The sequence below is a fragment of the Schistocerca piceifrons genome, chromosome 1 (genome assembly GCF_021461385.2).
Source record: "Schistocerca piceifrons isolate TAMUIC-IGC-003096 chromosome 1, iqSchPice1.1, whole genome shotgun sequence".
NCBI classification, from domain to species: Eukaryota; Metazoa; Arthropoda; class Insecta; order Orthoptera; family Acrididae; genus Schistocerca; species Schistocerca piceifrons.
In genome coordinates, this window is record NC_060138.1 from 1,139,583,029 (window position 1) to 1,139,604,322 (window position 21,294).

At 42.0% G+C, this 21,294-nt stretch overlaps 1 pseudogene; it reads right to left on the reverse strand.

Annotated features, from left to right (window-relative positions):
* Nucleotides 1–7,924: 7,924 nt before the first annotated feature.
* On the reverse strand, nt 7,925–8,042 carry LOC124722357 (annotated as a pseudogene).
* Between the last annotated feature and the right edge of the window lie 13,252 nt (nt 8,043–21,294).

A 21,294-nucleotide genomic window follows, 5' to 3' on the forward strand; every position in this document is an offset into this window, starting at 1 on the left:
TCAAGTAGGTAAAAAGACGAGGGCTAGTAGAAATCCTTGGGTAACAGAAGAAATATTGAATTTAATTGATGAAAGGAGAAAATATAGAAATGCAGTAAATGAAGCAGGCAAAAGGAATACAAACGTCTCAAAATAGAGATCGACAGGAAGGGCAAAATGGCGAAGCAGGGATGGCTAGAGGACAAATGTAAGGATGTAGAGGCTTATCTCACTAGGGTAAGATAGATACAGCCTACAGGAAAATTAAAGAGACCTTTGGAGAAAAGATAACCACTTGTATGAATATGAAGAGCTCAGATGGAAACCCAGTTCTAAGCAAAGAAGGGAAAGCAGAAAGGTGGAAGGAGTATGTAGCGGGTCTATAAAATGGTTCAAATGGCTCTGAGCACTATGGGACTCAACTGCTGTGGTCATCAGTCCCCTAGAACTTAGAACTACGTAAACCTAACTAACCTACGGACATCACACACATCCATGCCCGAGGCAGGATTCGAACCTGCGACCGTAGCAGTCGCACGGTTCCGGACTGCGCGCCTAGAACCGCGAGACCACCGCGGCCGGCAGAGGGTCTATACAAGGGCGATGTACTTGAGGACAATATCATGGAAATAGGAGAGGATGTAGATGAAGAAGAAATGGGAGATATGATACTGCGTGAAGAGTTTGACAGAGCACTGAAAGACCTCTAACATTCTGCGTGGTGTCTGTCGTTCTATGTCGTGTCTCCCTACCACTTTCACGCAACGACGCTCTGAGCGTGTTTTTTAGGGAATTGACTAGTTTGAACCTGGGACCTGTTGCTGGTAAGGAGACGCCAGACCTCACATGACATGTAGAGTTCAGAAGAGTTCAGTGAGACTAGAGATGATATAACCAAATACTTAATGATTTCAGTGTCAGCTCCACTGCACTTCCTGTAAAAGAATCTTAATACTAACTAAATTTAGTGGAAGGGGTTCAAGGCTTTCCTATTTTTAGTTAGCTGCTAAAATAACGTCGAAACAGCAGTTGAGTTTACCATTGGAAACTTTATTCTATTCAAAAAACATTGTTTATAAATTGCACTATTGATAAAGGGAAATATTCTAATACAGGATGATAAAAACCAACTGTGTTCGACAAAAATGTGAACGAATATTCCCTGAGTGGGTTTCCAAGTTCTACAATGGATCGAAGGATGACCTATGCCATATCACATCTACAATCTAGGTTTAAATTAAGTTTCACAAAAGAGAAAACTATCAAAATGGTCTACAGTGTTCCTCAATTAACTTTAATTACTTATCTAACTTGTCGTAAATTACAGTTCCTGATGTGGCTTCTCAATAATTATATAACTGAAAAATCATCGCGTTTCAGATTTTAACTTACGTAGCAAATGTGAATACCATGAGCTTCAATTGACGATCGACACTAGTATTACGCAAAGGGGATGTAACAGATGAGACTTCTGCAGTTCTGAGTGAAGCCTTATGAGCTCAAAAATGCGGCATCGCGTGCGTTCATTACCTTGTCGGTGTTCCTCAGGGGGCGGCGGGCAGCACAGCTCCGCTCACCTCGCCGTCTCGGAAGCAACTCTCTCCCAACTTCTCCTTACTACAATTTACCGAAGTTGGTTTAAAAAAAAAACTATCTGGCTGTGTTTTCATCTGACCAGTCAGGGTCTCAAAGTTAACCTTAAGCTCCACCTACAAAAATTCTGTCTATCCAATGAGAAACGCTATACTTTTCGTGGTGGGGCAATGTTTTTAAAGTTTGCAACGTAACAGAGACGCGAAAAAGTTTCACGCTAAAACTTACAGCTGGTGTGGCCCTTTTAGTGTTATCGTAAGATCTATACTGTTCTTCTGGAGGGCTCTAGCTTTTAACATGGGCTGGGGTGTGGTCCTGGTGGTTAGCTGACAACGAGGGTGTCCGTCCCTTATCGTAGGGCCTTCTAGCTTAACACGGTTCTGCTCTCGGCTTCTGTTCTCGTTTCTCCCCTCGGAATTGCGTCTGTCTCACGGTGGGAAGGTATGACATGCATTTAGGCATTCTTGTGTTCGTCTGTGGTATTCCATTTGCTCACTCGTTACTCGTATTACTTTGGTTAATTTAATGTCACGATTTATTCGGAGCTATGTGGCATACTTCTGGATTTGCTTATCGTGTCAGGCTTTTCATGGAAGGTGTTGGATTTGCCTGACACCTTACAGACCTAAGTCGAAACAAGGCCCCGGGAGTAGACAACATTCCATTAGAACTACTGACAGCCTTGGGAGAGCCAGTCCTGACAAAACTCTACCATCTGTATGTATTTGTATGGAGTGTAGCCATGTATGGATGTGAAACATGGACGATAAATAGTTTGGACAAGAAGAGAATAGAAGCTTTCGAAATGTGGTGCTCCAGAAGAATGCTGAAGGTTAGATGAGTAGATCACATAACTAATGAGGAGGTACTGAATAGGATTGGGGAGAAGAGAAGTTTGTGGCACAACTTGACTAGAAGAAGGGATCATTTGGTAGGACATGTTCTGAGGCATCAAGGGATCACCAATTTGGTACTGGAGGGCAGCGTGGAGGCTAAAAATCGTAGAGGGAGACCAAGAGATGAATACATTAAGCAGATTCAGAAGGATGTAGTTTGCATTAGGTACTGGGAGATGAAGAAGCTTGCACAGGATAGAGTAGCATGGAGAGCTGCATCAAACCAGTCTCAGGACCTAAGACCGCAACAACAACAACAAGCCAGAGATTTAGGAACCAGATTTTAAACTGTAAGATATTTCCAGGGACAGATGTGAACACTGATCAAAATTTAGTGGTTATGAACTGTAGATTAAAACTAAAGAAATTGGAAAACTGTAGGAAGTTAAGGAGATGGGAACTGCATAAGTTGATGGAACCAGAGGTTTTTGAGAGCTTCAGAGGGAGCATTACGCAACGGGTGACTAGAACAGAAGAGAAGAAAACAGTAGAAGGCGAATGGGTAGTTTTAAGCAACAGAGGATCAAGTAGGTAAAAAAATTTCATCTCAGTCGAAATCCTTGGATAATACAAGACGTACTGAATTTAATTGATAAAGGAGAAAACATTAAAAGTCAGTAAATGAAGCAGACGAAAGTAAAAACAAGCGTTTAAAAAATAAGATTCGGAGGAAGTCCAAAAGGGCTAAGCAGGAATGGCTGGAGGACAACTGTAAGGAGTCAGAAACATATTTAACTAGGGGAAAGATAGATACTGCCTACAGGAAATTTAAGAGGCCTTTGGGGTAAAGAGAAGTAGCTGTCTGAATATCAAGAACTCGGATGGAAAACCAGTCCTAAGCAAAGAAGGAAAAGGTGGATGGCGTATACACAGCGTGAATACAAGGGAGATGAACTTGAAGGTAATATTATACAAAGGGAAGTGGACGTAGATGAAGATGAGATGGGAGATACGATATTACGAGAAGAATTTGACAGAGTACTAAAAGATCTACGTGGAAACAAGACCCCAGGACTAGATGATACGCCGTCGGAACTACTGGTAACCTTCGGAGACCCAGCCGTGGCAAAATTCTTCCATCTGGTGTGCAAAGTGTATGAAACATGCGAAACACACTCAAACTTAAAGCAAAATGTAATAATTCCAATTCCATAGACACCAGTTGCTGATAGATGTGAATATTACCGAACTCTCAGTTTAATAAGTCATTGTTGTAAAATACTAACACGAATTCTTTACAGAAGAACGGAAAAAATGGTGGAAGCTATCATCAGGGAAGATCAGTCTGGACTCCTTAGAAATGTAGGAACACGCGAAACAATCCTGTTTCTAAGATTTATCTTAGAAGATAAGTTAAAGAAAGGCAAACCAATGTTTATAGCAATTGTAGACTCAGAGAGAGCTTTTGACAATGGTGACTGAAATTCTTTCTTTATAAATCTGAAGGTAGCGGTGATTAAATACAGGGAACGAAAAGCTATTTACAACTTGTACAGAAACCAGACAGCAGTTATAAGAGTCGAGCGCCGTGAAAGGAAACGAGTGGTTGAGAAGGGAGAGAGACAGGGTTGTAGCTTATCCCCGATATTATTCAATCTGTACATTGAACAAGCAGTAACGGAAACCAAAGAAAAAATTTGGAGTAGGAGTTAAAGTTCAGGGAGACAAAGGTTTGCCGATAACATTGACAGTGTATCAGAGACAGCAAAGGACTTGGAAGAGCAATTGAACGGAATGGACAGTGTCTTGAAAGTAGGGTATAAGATGGACACCAATAAAAGTAAAACCAGAATAATGCAAGGTAGTCGAATTAAGTCAGCTGATGCTAAGGGAACTAGGTTAGTAAAAGAGTAGTAGATGAGATTTTCTATTTCGGTAGCAACATAATCGATGATTGCTGCAGCAGAGTGGATATAAAATGTAGACGGACAAAGGCAAGGAAAACTTTTCTGAAGATTCAGTGCTAGGATTTCTTTTCTGTAGGTATTTGCCTGAAATGTAGCCATTTATGGAAGTGAAACATGGACGATAAACAGTTTAGACGAAATTAGAATTGTAGCTTTCGAAATGTGGTGTTACAGGAGAATGCTGAAGATTAGATGGATAGATCACGTAACTGGTACCGAACCGAACAAGGCAGTCAAGAAATTTGTGGCACAACCTGACAAGAAGGGATCGGTTGGTAGAACACGTTCACAGGCATCAACGAATCACCAATTTATTACTGGACGGAAGTGTGGGGAGTAAAAATAGAAGAAGGAGAGCAATAGATGAAGACGGTAAGCAGATTCAGAAGGATGTAGGTTGCAGTAGTTATTCGGTGGAGAAGAGGCTCGTACAGGATAGAATAACGTGGACAGCTGCATGAAACCAGCTCTATTTTTCTGGAGTGGCAGACGGGGTTGTGAAATTATAATGGACTGAGATATTATTGGTGCCACATTAATCTACACTGAGACAAATTTAAAACTGAAAGGAAAAATTATTTTAAGTTAATACTAATATTATCTACAGGCTGCTTAATTCTACTACGCTGTACATACACGTATTTACACTGAGGTGTCGGGACGTTCAATTCCGTCAGATATTAGAAGAAGCGAGAACCCGAAGGTGTAGCCCAGACCCACCACTATAATCGAGCCCTTGGTGTGGGGCGGGGTGGGGGTTCGATCGTCTGCGTGTTTCTTAAAGCTATAGTTCAGTCCACCTATCTCGATAGTCCTATTGCCGATGTCCCTTCACTCTGTGACAGCAGATACGTACTAGGCAGTGTAAAGCAGCGTTGATGAAACCACTACCTAATATCTACACACAGAGGCTGCGTATCTCTAGTTCCTGAAAGTTTATGATTAAAAAATCGGACGTTCGGGATATTCAGTCTACTTGCAGAAAAGCGTTTAAAATTAGATTAACTCTGCTTTTTATTCATATTGAAACACGTGAAATGGCTATCAAGTCCGTATTTAATACGGTGAAACATTAACCTTGGAAGTTTACTGTCTACATAATAAATTTTCACTCGAAAAGCATCCAGAATTTTACCAAGTCCAACCCGACTAATTTTCACGTTCTACCAATCACAGACCCACAACTATTCGCGTGTTAAATATTCGGTCGTTTCAGTGGCCTTCTTCGTAAGAGGTGCTCGCCAAAATATTCCGTACAGAGCACGAAATACGCCACGTGGAGTTGTTACTACGACCAGAATGTTCACACGCTCATATCTCTCAAACTGTTTAATTTAGAAACACCAAAGTCTCATTAAAATGTTCGTAACACCAGTCGCTTCAGTCACGATACGTTCGAACTGAAATTAGCTCACTATTTCCCCATCTTACACAGTATTTTTAAGGAGCGATCTGACATCGCGTTATCCGTAGACCGGCTAGCAAGCGACTATCTCGAGGCTTAATTCTGATTGGATGTTGATCTAAACGACCAATCAGAAAGTTTCTTCCAGATCATTCTCGCGGCAAATGTTGCCTTATCCAATCACTAATTTGATAATAATTAATGTCAGCAAAATTTTAAATTCTTGTATTTTGTTTAATCAAAATAAACGAAGTGGGAAATATTCTTCAAATTGATAAATAAGTTTATTCCGCCTCTAATTTCCATTCTGGCTACTTTTATACAAAAACAAGCACACACCGACTTACGTCACCTGAATCGTGGTTGCTACATAACTTTCCCACGGCTCGTTTGTACAAGGTTTTACGAAAAATGAAGTATTAAATTTTAACGTATGTCTCACGTACACTCTCTCAATCATTCTCACCCACCCACACGGCAAAATATAATCAAATAATAATTTTGACTGATTTTTGTATTACGTAATGCACAGTGACTAAAGTTTTAAAAAGAAAATTCTAATTAATTGATTTTTATGCACTGATAACTTTGGAATGGCTTCAGATGATAGTGAAGGTCAATCTTATTTTTCCTAACTTGGTTTTAAAAAAGAAGCGTAGGTTTTAGGTAATTCTCTTTATCTCCAGAACTACAATAAATAAAAATCTGAGATTTTGACAGCATCATTCTATTAATAACAAAAGGCTATGTACCAAATTTGAATAAAACCGGATAATAACTAATGTGGATTATTTAGGTCCGTAGGGGTATGAATCTTCGGTATCGACTGAATGTTACACTATGCAGTTCGCACGGCAGGCAGCGTCAGCTGTGCAGTGAGCAAAGCCATTCTGCAGCCACTGTACTAGACAGCTGCGTGCCTTGCTGCAAAGAACGTCATCTCGTACTAACTTGCTGCGTTATAGGTGGATCCCGACATTCAAACCTCCGCGCAAGTGCCTCACGGAGTTAGCGTACTTTGGTACATCATACAGTTCAAGATCCACCAGATTGTCTGGAACAAACTAAACATTCAGTTTCAAAACATTTTCCGCAATAAGCCCCACGGCTTGGATGGTAAGGCAGAATGCCGACGCTAGTAGACACCAAGTAACAACAGTTCCATCAAAATAGTGCAACCAGTTGCGTAGGTTCGAACCACAACATGGATTACTAACAGATTCTCATAACTGAGCAGTCGATAATAGTTTGTCTCAGGTGAGGTACACTTGCAGTACAGAAGGCAGAAAGTGCCTGGCCAGCGAAAGACAAAAACAATCGTCCAACAGCATCAGAGAAGTAGATTGCCACTACAATCTCCCAATAAAATGTAATCGGATAACGGCCATCAACTGCTTGGCTGCGCAGATCATCTCAAGCCACAGCCGTTACAACTGTCACCTGTACAATTCTTTTCAAAACACCTCTTTAACGACCGGGTTATCTCCCCTCCTTGGGCAATCGCACCGTCTTCTCTCCACCCCACAACTAAAACTCTCTCGCGCTCGCCAATAGATCCACTCACCGCCGCGCCACCTCGCGACCGACTCACAAGTGTCGAAAAGTTAGCATCTCTGAATAAATATCGATAGCTGCAAAGCCGGCATGGCTCACAGTGGATAGCTGCATAACTTCAAACAGTGCTAAGGAATAGGGAGATGTAAGATAACGTAATTTGAAACATGACGATGCACAGCAGACTGAGGAATCGGCCCGAATATTTGAAAATGAGATTAACAAACTTAACACATCGTTGAGTAAGCGATTTGTTTTCAACCCCAACCAATCGAGATTTGAAGAGGAACTGCATATGAAAAGAATCCTGGTAATTAAAGATACGAAGAGAGTTGTAACCAAAGCAACTAGTATCGTATAGAATTATAAAACTAAACTAAACTCCGTCCTAACAGGCCTTGGAAGGCCCAACGGTGCCGACCGGCCGCCGTGTCATCCTCAGCCCACAGGCGTCTCTGGATGCGGATATGGAGGGACATGTGGTCAGCACACCGCTCTCCCGGCCGTATGTCAGTTTCCGAGACCGGAGCCGCTACTTCTCAATCAAGTAGCTCCTCAGCTTGCCTCACAAGGGCTGAGTGCACTCCGCTTGCCAACAGCGCTCGGCAGACCGGATGGTCACCCATCCAAGTGCTGGCCCAGCCCGACAGCGCTTAACTTTGGTGATCTGACGGGAACCGGTGTTACCACTGTTGCAAGACCGTTGGCTGTATACAATTATATCTATTGTTAATCTAGATGATAAATTGGCTGGAAAGTTATTTATTGTTCTGCAAAAAGTTGGAGGTGCTCTGCCCTCTACGATTCTTTCCCTTGTGCGTGATTTTGCAAGGACATATGGGAGAATTTAAGTCACAGCAAGATAAACTGGGAACATGTGCGTAAGGGAACTACAACTATGTTATGAGACCTAACGTTGGCCAATGGTCGATAAAAAAAACTTATTTTTTGCTTGATTCCTGGTCTGAATATAAAAATCATACTCGTTTTAGAGTAAACTATCCCTACCGCAAAGTGTGTGACATTGCAGTTCATGCCATCTGGAACCACTAGACAAATTCAATCTCTGGATGCTTGTTTTCTTCGAGCCTATAAAAAATATTATCGCCCTATCAGCAGCTACGCCTTAAAGACTCGGCAGTTTCACAATAGGCTCCACGACAGACTATTTCGCATTCGGTCACATGCCATAACATTCCTTCAGTTCTCATCATCCTGTTACACCAATATGGTTCTATATGCATTCCTTAGGAGCGGATACCTAGCTGAACGTGCTGTATGGTTTGTAACTCTTATGAAGTTCGCCTTCGATCTTGATGGTGCGGACCTTTGTGCGGACCTTTGTGGTCACTGTGGCGCGCCATTTTTCATTCAGCGTTCGTGGTGCAAGTTAGTGGTTTGTTCTGAACGTTTTTTGAGTGTCGACGATGTTCATTTTGTGCGCTGTTCTACTACATACCATGGAAAGTCGATCTCTGCACCTACTGGACAGTCGTTTCCTATCGCCCCCCCCCCCCCCCACCCACTTGAGGCACACTGTGAGTCATTAACAGCTAATATTTCTACATCTACATCTACATCCAGACTCCGCAAGCCACCTGACGTTGTGTGGCGGAGGGTACCTTGAGTATCTCTATCGGCTCTCCCTTCTATGCCAGTCTCGTATTGTTAGTAGAAAGAAAGGTTGTCGGTATGCCTCTGCGTGGGCTCTAATCTCTCTGATTTTATCCTCATGGTCTCTTCGCGAGATATACGTAGGAGGGAGCAATATACTGCTTGACTCCTCGGTGAAGGTATGTTCTCGAAACTTCGAAAAAAAGCCCGTACCGAACTACTGAGCGTCTCTCCTGCAGAGTCTTCCACTGGAGTTTATCTATCATCTCCGTAACGCTTTGGCGATTACTAAATGATCCTGTAATGAAGCGCGCTGCTCTCCGTTGGATCTTCTGTATCTCTTCTATCAACCCTATCTGGTACGGATACCACATTCGTGAGCAATATTCAAGCAGTGGGTGAACAAGTGTACTGTAACCTACTTCCTTTGCTTTCGGATTGCATTTCCGTGGGATTCTTCCAATGAATCTCAGTCTGGCATCTCCTCTACCAACGATCAACTTTAAATGATCATTCCATTTTAAGTCACTCCTAATGCCTACTCCCAGATATTTTATAGAATTACTGCTTCCAGTTGCTGACTTGCTATATTGAAACTATATGATAAGGGATCTTTCTTTCTATGCATTTGCAGCACATTACACTTGTCTACATTGAGATTCAATTGCCATTCCCTGCACCATGCGTCAATTCGCTGCAGATCCTCCTGCATTTCAGTACAATTTTCCATTGTTACAACCTCTCGATATACCACAGCATCATCCGCAAAAGCCTCAGTGAACTTCCGATGTTATCCACAACGTCATTTATGTATATTGTGAATAGCAACGGTCCTACGACACTCCACTGCGCCACAGCTGAAATCGCTCTTACTTCAGACTTCTCTCCATTGAGAATGACATGCTGCGTTCTGTTATCTAGGAACTCTTCAATCCAATCACACAATTGGTCTGCTAGTCCACATGCTCTTACTTTGTTCATTAAACGACTGTGGGGAACTGTATGAAACGCCTTGCGGAAGTCTCCTGTCATAATGGTTAACAGAAGTTCAAACATTATGAATCACCTCGAAGGGAACGATCTATTGATACGTAATCAGCATGGTTTCAGAATAAATCGTTCTTGTGCAGCTAGCTCTTTATTCGCACGATGTAATGGCCGCTATCGACAAGGGATCTCAAATTGATTACGTATTTCGTGATTTCCGGAAAGCTTTTGACACCGTTCCTCACAAGCGACTTCTAATCAAGCTGCGGGCCTATAGGGTATCGTCTCAGTTGTGCAACTGGATTCGTGATTTCCTGTCAGGAAGGTCGGAGTTCGTAGTAATAGACGGCAAATCATCGAGTAAAACTGAAGTAATATCAGGTGTTCCCCAGGGAAGCGTCCTGGGACCTCTGCTGTTCCTGATCTATTTAAATGACCTGGGTGACAATCTGAGCAGTTCTCTTAGGTTGTTCGCAGATGATGCTATCATTTACCGTCTACTAAGGTCATCCGAAGACCAGTATCAGTTGCAAAGCGATTTAGAAAAGATTGCTGTATGGTGTGGCAGGTTGACGCTAAATAACGAAAAGTGTGAGGTGATCCACATGAGTTCCAAAAGAAATCCGTCGGAATTCGATTACTCGATAAATAGTACATACAATTCTCAAGGCTGTCAATTCAACTAAGTACCTGGGTGTTAAAATTACGAACAACTTCAGTTGGAAAGACCACATAGATAATATTGTGGGGAAGGCGAGCCAAAGGTTGCGTTTCTTTGGCAGGACACTTAGAAAATGCAACAAGTCCACTAAAGAGACAGCTTACACTACACTCGTTCGTCCTCTGTTAGAATGTTGCTGCGCGGTGTGGGATCCTTACCAGGTGGGATTGACGGAGGACATCGAAAGGGTGCAAGAAAGGGAAGCTCGTTTTGCATTATCACGTAATAGGGGAGAGAGTGTGGCAGATATGACACGCTAGTTGGGATGGAAGTCATTAAAGCAAAGAAGTTTTTCGTCGCGGCGAGATCTATTTAAGAAATTTCAGTCACTAACTTTCTCTTCCGAATGCGAAAATATTTTGTTGAGCCCAACCTACATAGGTAGGAATGATCATCAAAGTAAAATAAGAGAACTAACAGAAAGGTTTAGGTGTTCGTTTTTCCCGCGCGCTGCTCGGGAGTGGAATGGTAGAGAGATAGTATGATTGTGGTTCGATGAACCCTCTGCCGAGCACTTAAATGTGAAATGCAGAGTAATCATGTAGATGTAGATGTAGATGAGGTGAAGTTTCAAATGAGCCGTACTAAAGATTGAACTTGTGGCCTCGCACTCTAGGGATCCCTTGTTAGTTCCAACTGTTCTACAGGCAGATAGTATCCGCGTTAGACCCTTATCATTCGAGGTGGATCGTCGAGAAAATACCCCCTCAAAGGCCATCCTGTCGGCGGCTGTTGCCGCAACAGCTGGTCGCACTCGAGAGCCCGTCTGTACGGTTGGCGGAGGAGGCAGTGGGGGGAGGGAAGGGGGAGGCGTGCGTCACGCAGCGGACACGCTCGATACACCCACTGACCCGTCCCGGAGCGACCGCCGGAATGCCAAGCAGCGGCCCGCAAGTACCTCGGCGGCTCGCCGTCTGCCGGGTGGACAGCCCCCTAGTACCGCCGCCACGCTGCCAGCGCCTGCCACGTAAGCAACACTGTCCGAAAAAAAAAAAAAGTGAAGCATCCCAGAGGGGAGGGTGAAAAGAAATGAGACTTCGCTGATGGGGAGAGCACGTGAAGATATTTCAGTGATTACAGAATCGAGTTAGGTTCACAAAGAACTTGGCAGTATGGTCGCACTTTTCACGACCTGTGGCCTGATGCATGCTGTGATTCGGTTGGAAGATGTGTCATAAGGTGTAAAGAAACTGGTTTTGTACTTATGAAAGAAAACCCTTTCAAATAATAAAACATGACATACACAAGGAATCTGACTATCCCTGTTAGCCATGGACGAAAAAATAAATTTAGCATAGTCTTTGTCAGAACGTACAGAATCTTGTGGGGGGCCAACAAGACGTCAATTTTAATCTAAATGTGTAATGCAAGGTTTACGTAATAAAAAAAATAAATTAGGTAATTCAGTACAATTATTATACATATGCGATAAATCACTTTAACGGGGGCCAAATTAACAATTAAAGTCAATATAATTCCAGTAAACCTGCAAAAGTAAAAAAAAAAAAAAATATTATTGTAGGGGCCTACATAGACATCGCGCATCTGCTAGATGCCCACGAATTACGTAATTTTGTTTTGAAGCTGACAGCCAGTGGGAAAAAGGTGCAAAATTACTATTGGTCAGTTTTCAGTCAATAATGGCGGACAGCGTCAGCTGGTAATATACGTAATTTTATGGCAGCTAATTTTACTGCACAAAAAATAAAATATGTACTCCCTCCAAAAGAAGTTACACACAAACATTAAAATAAAATTACGATGAGCAGCAAAATGTCTGAGAAGAATTTTGAAAGAAAATTATCAATTGAACTTTAATTTGGCGGGTTTTCAACACTGTCAACAAGACGAAATAAGGCCGGCCGGTGTGGCCGTGCGGTTCTAGGCGCTTCAGTATGGAACCGCGTGACCGCTACGGTCGCATGTTTCAATCCTGCCTCGGGCATGGATGTGTGTGATTTCCTTAGGTTAGTTAGGTTTAAGTAGTTCTAAGTTCTACGGGACTGATGACCACAGATGTTAAGTCCCATGGTGCTCAGAGCCAAGACGAAATAATGGAAAGAATATTTATTGGAACTAAACAAAATGACAGTATTTTTAAAATAGATAGTTTAACTGCAATTGTCTTTCATTTAAAAGAGAGAGAGCGTAATAATTTTGTTTTAATGCCTCAACTGTAGCTGGAGGCAGTGCGATGACGTCAGCGGTGGTTCGCGCTAACGATGTGTCGAGTTAATCCTGGTTCGTGACATGAAGATAATGATGGATCCTTCTGTTTCATTAATATTCCAGTTACGGCGGTGGTCCACGTCTTCACTGCAGTCGAATCAGCTGGCAGCACTGGCGCGATAATAATAGTTCCAGTGTGTGCGTTGTCGTTACTTGCGCGATGTTTTATTATTAAAAGTTTATTAATTACGCAGTGCGGGTAGGTCGGAATTATGCAATGTCTTTAGTATTTCGATATAAAGCCGGATAATGCCAATACTTCGCACAGTTCTTTCACCGTGTTGCCACAGGAAAACAGACACATGGGTTTATCACTATAACAGTCCGTTAAACATCAGTTCAATTTACGTCTTCCTCTTTGAGACAGTTTGGATGATATAATAAATGTTTCTTGATCAAATCACAGCACTGTTTTTTTTGTTAACATTTTGCTTTGTTCCACTTTCACGCAATTATAACAATTAGTGTCTCCACACGACAGTAGTGTCTGGTTCACGGCTAATTGTCACAAGTTCACACAGTATGTAAAATCGTCATCGCAAACACTCGGTATACTTTTCAGCTTTTGCTGTTCACTTAATAATGCACGATCTCCTATTAACACAGCGGACGTACTGTAATTAATTGTTCCTCCGCGTATCACCGTCTTTAACGCCGAACTTTGCAACGTTTTCCACCCGCGAACCGGCCACGATACCACACAAACTCGCACGCTCTCTATCGATAGTTGTTCACTCTCTCTCTCTGACTCAGTACTTCTCCTAGCCTAACCAACGATTTACAAAGCATATAAAACCAGAGTATTCATATTCGTACAATGTTGCTGTCGTTGTGATCTTCAGTCCTGAGACTGGTTTGATGCAGCTCTCCATGCTACTCTATCCTGTGCAAGCTTCTTCATCTCCCAGTACTTACTGGAACCTACATCCTTCTGAATCTGCTTAGTGTATTCGTCTCCTGATCTCCCTCTACGATTTTTACCCTCCACGCTGCCCTCCAATGCTAAATTTGTGATCCCCTGATGCCTCAGAACGTGTCCTACCAACCGGTCGCTTCTTCTAGTCAAGGTGTGCCACAAATTCCTCTTCTCCCCGATTCTATTCAATACCTCCTCATTAGTTATGTGATCTACCCATCTAATCTTCAGCATTCTTCTGTAGCACCACATTTCGAAAGCTTCTATTCTCTTCTTGACCAAACTGTTTATCGTCCACGTTTCACTTCCATACATGGCTACACTCCATACAAATGCTTTCAGAAACGACTTCCTGACACTTAAATCTATACTCGACGTTAACAAATTTCTCTTCTTCAGAAACGCTTTCCTTGCCATTGTCAGTCTACATTTTATATCCTCTCTACTTCGACCATCATCAGTTATTTTACTCCCTAAATAGCAAAACTCCTTTACTACTTTAAGTGTCTCATTTCCTAATCCAATTCCCTCAGCATCACCCGATTTAATTTGACTACATTCCGTTATCCTCGTTTTGCTTTTGTTGATGTTCATCTTATATACTCATTTCAAGACACTGTCCATTCCGTTCAACTGCTCTTCCAAGTACTTTGCTGTCTCTGACAGAATTACAATGTCATCGGCGAACCTCAAAGTTTTTGTTTCTTCTCCATGAATTTTAATACCTACTCCGAATTTTTCTTTTGTTTCCTTTACTGCTTGCTCAATATACAGATTGAATAACATCGGGGAGAGGCTACAACCCTGTCTCACTCCCTTCCCAACCACTGCTTCCCTTTCATGCCCCTCGACTCTTATAACTGCCATTTGGTTTCTGTACAAATTGTAAATAGCCTTTCGCTCCCTGTATTTTACTTCTGCCGCCTTCAGAATTTGAAAGAGAGTATTCCAGTTGACATTGTCAAAAGCTTTCTCTAAGTCTACAAATGCTAGAAACGTAGGTTTGCCTTTTCTTAATCTTTCTTCTAAGATAAGTCGTAAGGTTAGTATTGCCTCACGTGTTCCAACATTCCTACGGAATCCAAACTGATCTTCCCCGAGGTCGGCTTCTATCAGTTTTTCCATTCGTCTGTTAAGAATTCGCGTTAGTATTTTGCAGCTGTGACTTATTAAACTGATAGTTCGGTAATTTTCACATCTGTCAACACCTGCTTTCTTTGGGGTTGGAATTATTATATTCTTCTTGAAGTCTGAGGGTATTTCGCCTGTTTCATACATCTTGCTCACCAGATGGTAGAGTTTTGTCAGGACTGGCTCTCCCAAGGCTGTCAGTAGTTCTAATGGAATGTTGTCTACTCCCGGGCCCTTGTTTCGACTCAGGTCTTTCAGTGCTCTGTCAAACTCTTCACGCAGTATCGTATCTCCCATTTCGTCTTCATCTACATCCTCTTCCATTTCCATAATATTGTCCTCAGGTACATCGCCCTTGTATAAACCCTCTATATACTCCTTCCACCTTTCTGCATTCCCTTCTTTGCTTAGAACTGGGTTTCCATCTGAGCTCTTGATATTCATACAAGTGGTTATCTTTTCTCCAAAGGTCTCTTTAATATTCCTGTAGACAGTATCTTTCTTACCCTAGTGAGATAAGCCTCTACATCCTTACATTTGTCTTCTAGCTATCCCTACTTGATCGTCTGCTGCCTTCACTACTTCATCCCTCAGAGCTACCCATTCTTCTTCTACTGTATTTCTTTCCCCCATTCCTGTCAATTGTTCCCTTATGCTCTCCCTGAAACTCTCTACAATCTCTGGTTTAGTCAGTTTATCAAGGTCCCATCTCCTCAAATTAGCTCCTTTTTGTAGTTTTTTCAGTTTCAATCTACAGTTCATAACCAATAGATTGTGGTCAGAGTCCACATCTGCCCCTGGAAATGTATTACAATTTAAGACCTGGTTCCTAAATCTCTGTCTTACCATTATATAATCTATCTGATACCTTTTAGTATCTCCAGGATTCTTCCATGTATACAACCTTCTTTCATGGTTCTTGAACCAAGTGTTAGCTATGATTAAGTTATGCTCTCTGCAAAATTCTACCAGACGGCTTCCTCTTTCATTTCTTCCCCCAGTCCATATTCACCTACTATGTTTCCTTCTCTCCCTTTTCCTACTGACGAATACCAGTCACCCATGACTATTAAATTTTCGTCTCCCTTCACTACCTGAATAATTTCTTTTATCTCATCATACATTTCATCTATTTCTTCATCATCTGCAGAGCTAGTTGGCATATAAACTCGTACTACTGTAGTAGGTGTGGGGTTCGTATCTATCTTGGCCGCAATAATGCGTTCACTATGCTGTTTGTAGTAGCTTACCCGCACTCCTATTTTTTTATTCATGATTAAACCTACTCCTGCATTACCCCTATCTGATTTTGTGTTTATAACCCTGTATTCACCTAACCAAAAGTCTGGTTTCTCCTGCCACCGAACTTCACTAATTCCCACTATATCTAACTTAAACCTATCCATTTCCCTTTTTAAATTTTCTAACCTACCTTCCCGATTAAGGGATCTGACAGTCCACGCTCCGATCCGTAGAACGCCAGTTTTCTTTCTCCTGATAACGACATCCTCTTGAGTAGTCCTCGCCCGGAGATCCGAATGGGGGACTACTTTACCTCCGGAATATTTTACCCAAGAGGACGCCATCATCATTTAATCATACAGTAAAGCTGCATGCCCTCGGGAAAAATTACGGCTGTAGTTTCCCCTTGCTTTCAGCCGTTCGCAGTACCAGCACAGCAAGGCCGTTTTGGTTAATGTTACAAGGCCAGATCAGTCAATCATCCAGACTGTTGCCCCTGCAACTACTGAAAAGGCTGCTGCCCCTCTTCAGGAACCACACGTTTGTCTGGCCTCTCGACAGATAGCCCTCCGTTGTGGTTGTACCTACGGTACGGCCATCTGTATCGCTGAGGCACGCAAGCCTCCCCACCAACGGCAAGGTCCATGGTTCGTTCAATATAAAATATAAAACAGTAGCAAAATGAATGAAGGAACAAGGTGACGTATTAACAAATAAAGCATAGTTGAAATAAATGTTACATACGTACTATGACAAGAAAAAGAATATTATCGATTTTCTGGGAATGCTATTTCTTTACAAAGGTTGTGTCCCCTTCCTGTGGCAAACTGGCCAACAACTATTATAACAGGTGCTCGATATCTCGGAAATTGGCATTAGGACAGGCTTCACATCTGAGTTGGTCCCAGATGTGTTCTACTGACGACACATCTGTGCTGGCCATGAGAGAACCTCAACATCATCCAGACAGTCCATAGAGAGACTCGCCGTGTGTGGACATTGTCCTGCTGAAAAATGTGATCAGGATACTGTTGCATAAAAGGTAACACATTCGAGAGGAAGACAGTTCAAACCAGGGTCCGGCCATCCTGATTTAAGTTTTCCGGAAATTCTCTAAATTGCCTCAGGCAAATGCCAGGATGGTTCCTTTGAGAGTGCACGGCTGACTTTCTTCCACATCCTCCCCTAATCCGATGGGACTGATGACCTCGCTCTTTATCCGCTTCTCCCAAATCAATCAACCAATCAAGATTTACTGTAGTGCCATCAGAGTTTCCTCAGTCACTGTCAGTTGTGACTTGAAATAAAATCCAACATGTTCCCACACTGTGATGACGGTAGTAAGCCACCTTGCCCCTCCAAAGAATTGTAGGAATGGAACCTGTCCTCAGACAGCCACCACACTCGCCATCTGGAATAGGATTCAACTGTGATTGGCCGTGATTGGCCGTGCGGTTCTAGGCGTTACAGTCTGGAACCGCGTGACCGCTACGGTCGCAAGTTCGAATCCTGCCTCGGGCATGGATGTGTGTGATGTCCTTAGGTTAGTTAGGTTTAAGTAGTTCTAAGTTATAGGGGACTGATGACCACAGATGTTAAGTCCCCTAGTGCTCAGAGCCATTTGAACCAACTGCGATTCATTGCTGAACACATTCATCAACATTCCATGCTTCCTGATCATATCACCACTCCAAATGCAGCCATTTGTTTTGAGGTGCTAATAGCAGCCTACACATGTGATGGTAATTTGCTAGTCCGACTGCAGCTCATCTCCAATGAATTAATGATGGATTGTGTTGGAGGAGATCATTACTTGTTCTTGGGTGGCAGATGCACATGTGAAGTGATTAAGTTGTGCTTGGTCCACAACACATTGATCTTCCGTCCTGTTGGTCGGACATGCTCAACCAGAAGCTTTACGACGAGTATGTCTGCCCTCAAGTTTCCATACAGCCCAACATTGCAACATTGGGCCATTGTCACATCTGAATGCCTCATAAATCTGGATATTGCTCGATTGGACCAGCTGCCGAAATGAAGAACCACAATGAGCTCCCTATCACACTCTGAGAGGTATTGATAATGCTATCTCATGCAAGTGCATATGTGTGTCCGTTATAAGGATCGCTCAACATCTGATGCTGTTCACGGCCGTTACATATCCTATCAGGCATGCTAACAATACTAAACACAAACAACACTAATGCATGCCACTCTACCTCTCACAGTGAATTGAAAGTCTTAATTATTTACATACCAACCGATGGTGTGTACTTGTATGAAGTCACATGGATATCCCACCATGCCTTCTGGGTGTTTCACTCTTTTTGTCAGGCTCTGTATGTACTCTGTCCTCGTCTAGACCGCCACCCTTCCCCTCTCCCTGAAGCACTCATCAAGGCCTCTCCAGGTCAGTGAAATTCTAACCGAATTAGCTCATATGGAAATCCAGTGGGGCTGCAAGACGTGAGACCGTGCTCCAATTCAGCTCTGTCGACTCGTACATCTTGCCTTCCTTAAGTGACTACACGGAAACTGACAAGGAAAGCGTCTTTATTGTAACAACCAAGATCAGCTAAAAATAGTTTAAAAGTACTCTTGCACCAGCCATCAGTAATTGACACTGCTACATACATACGTATTGAAGACCTCGGACCCTAAATACCATGCACCGAATGTACAGTGTTCCTCCATACCTGGCGATGTTGTGCACTATGGATCCAGTTCTCATGAACACCTGGCTGCTGAAAGGCCCCGTGCAGTTCATCCTTCAATCGATTCCTCCACCTTCCAATTGGATGGATAACGTCAAGTTTCCCCTGAAGAATGCCTGCCCTCCTAGCAATTTGCACCGCCAGGCTTATCTGCCGTACTTTCACTCTCTGAACGACTTTCGATTGTTTCACGACGTCGTACAGTTCCTGATTCTTTCTGCGTCTGAAGCGGCTTTCTTTGCATATTTCTAGAAGATTTTTCTCATGATATTCGGTTCGAAGATCAACAAGTACATCTCTTCTCTCCACTTCCATAGCTGAGTGGTCAGCGTGGCAAAATGCCATGCAAGAGTTCCAGCTTCGATTCCTGCCTAAGTCGGAGATTCTGTCTACTGTCGGACTGGATGGTTTGTTGTCTTTATGATAATTTCATACCTATTGACATACAAGTTGCTGAAGCGGCCCCAACTAAAACGACTTGCACCAGCTGACAGGTCTTGGCGACAGGAGGTCCTAGCCACATGCACATTTACATTTTATCTGTGGTGCGTAAAGTTTCTCCCCATGTAACAATACTGGTAGCAACACTGCATTACAGGCTTTAATTTTTTTTAACTGGCTGATTTTCAGTGATGTTGTTTCCTTTTATAGCCATAGATATCATGATTAATTTCTTATGTTATTATGCCTGTTGAACCAGGTGCCAAGATGTAAAATTGTTTTTCACTTTGACTATGTTTCACATTGCTGCTAGTGATGGGATGGTATCAGGGCCTTCTCTGGATACTTCTGTCATTTGAGTCTTCTTCGTACTTACCCACGTTTCAATCTTACTGGCATTCTTTGCTAAGTACCCAACAGTTTCTGTCATCACTTCGACTGATTCAGTTGGCCACTAAAATTGCAAGGCCAATAAAGATACAAAGGACCGAAATTTTACTTATTGTGTGTACGGAGTACAGTAGAATGAATACATGAGTAAAGTTTGTAGTGATCTTCCCTCTGTTAGCGTATATTTTTATTTGAATTCATTTGGTATATAATGTTTGTGAATGAGTGATATTATTGATCTTACTTGGTCGGTGGTTACACAACCGGAATTGCCTATAGTGATTTACAAATACGACCGCCGCAGCAGTTCAGCGTGTGAAAAGATTGAAATGAATACAGCGACAAAGCACAGAAAATTGCTTTAGGTTTGTCAGTGTAAATGATTTGACATTACGTGAGCAAAAGGTTTTGAAATGTTGTTAAAATTAATATAGCGAACCAATATGTGTGATAAAACTTCGAATGTACGACGTCAATAGTACGAAATTATTTAGGTGTGTCCGCCATACAAGGTACACTATCGCGAGGAATTACCAAACAAACAATCACGCAACGAAAAATTATTGTAATGAAATAATTCTTATTATATGAGCATCCCGAATGAAAAAAAAATCTCTTCTTCGGTTATCTGTTCAGTATTTGTCCTCAGGTTAATTCTTTAATAAAACATTCACTGTTACCAGATTTCGTGAGGCAAAATCGATCAAGCCAATGAATTTTATTATGTAAACAAAAAAATATTCCTGAGTAGTCATGTTTTAAGGTATCATTAAAAGACAAAGCATTCTACTGATTTTTTAGTCCTGTAAGATGATTCAAGACGACAAGGGAAGCCCGCAAATTATTGCATAAATATAAAGTTATTAGCGGTTTATGGCCAATATCCAGCAGTGGTCTCCAATAGCTTACGGCCATTAGAAAACTCTTACGTATTTACTTAATAATTCAAGAAGAGGAGCTTTTCGGAAAGAAACAAAATAGCTTAATATTTTAGCTATTGAATTACAATCGGAAATTAAGCACAAAGTAACACGTTTACGATACAAACGTTTTCGTTTTACATGCAGTAAGCGTCAAAGGTGATATTGCACAACAGCTTCCTTCTTGTACATCATATAGTCAGGTATGGAGATGGTAAATGTACGTGGGTACAAGCACATGTAAGTAGAGACACTATGGAGAGAGGAGGAGTTGCCATATATGTTAAAATCAGTCATAGTATGAAAAATTTGGGAACTAAAATATTTTGCATAGAGCAACATACAGATGCATGTGCATTTGAGTTTAAACTAAATAATGACACTTTCGTAATTGTAGCCATGGATAGGTCCCCATAGAGAAATTTTCAAATATTTTTTTAAAAAGACTTGGATTCCTTGCTACCTGTCAGACAAAGGAAAGCAAATTACTGTTTGTGGGGATTTCAACGTGGATTTTCTGAAAGAGTCCGATAGAAAACTGCATCCTGAAATATTACTTGGTTCTTTCAATTTGATTTCAGTTATTGATTTTCCTACTCAGGTGGTACAGTAAATCAGCACACTGATACATAATGTTTTCATAGATCAAGATAAA